We start from the raw sequence: 440 nt of genomic DNA on the forward strand, positions 1-440 counted from the left end.
TTCCAATTATTAACAATATGGAGTTAACTTAGGCGTACGTGCCAAGTGGCTCCGTGAATTTGTCCTGATTTGAGTCTTGTATCCTCTGTATGCGTCCTGGATATATTCGCCTAGGGTAAGAGAGAGATATATGTTTAACGTCTTAGCATTGTATGCCAAATACCAACACACAAGCAGATTAAGAGAGGGGTGAAACATTCATAAGAGACACAGAAGTTTTACGGGAACAAACCCTAATAGTCAAAAGAGTGAAAAATCTCCTACGAAGTGCCTGGCTCCAGTATTTGAGAGTGAAATCTATGTAAATCTTATGGAGTCGAGTTAAGTCAAATGGAGGGCTTACTTACCTTGGAGAGAAGCGCCTCTGGATTGATGGACAATATACATCAATATAGATTGCATTACATAGTTATTTAGGTAAATTACATATACAGAGTTGT

Source organism: Dendrobium catenatum, unplaced genomic scaffold (assembly GCF_001605985.2).
Source record: "Dendrobium catenatum unplaced genomic scaffold, ASM160598v2 fragScaff_scaffold_370, whole genome shotgun sequence".
In the NCBI taxonomy this organism is placed as follows: Eukaryota; Viridiplantae; Streptophyta; class Magnoliopsida; order Asparagales; family Orchidaceae; genus Dendrobium; species Dendrobium catenatum.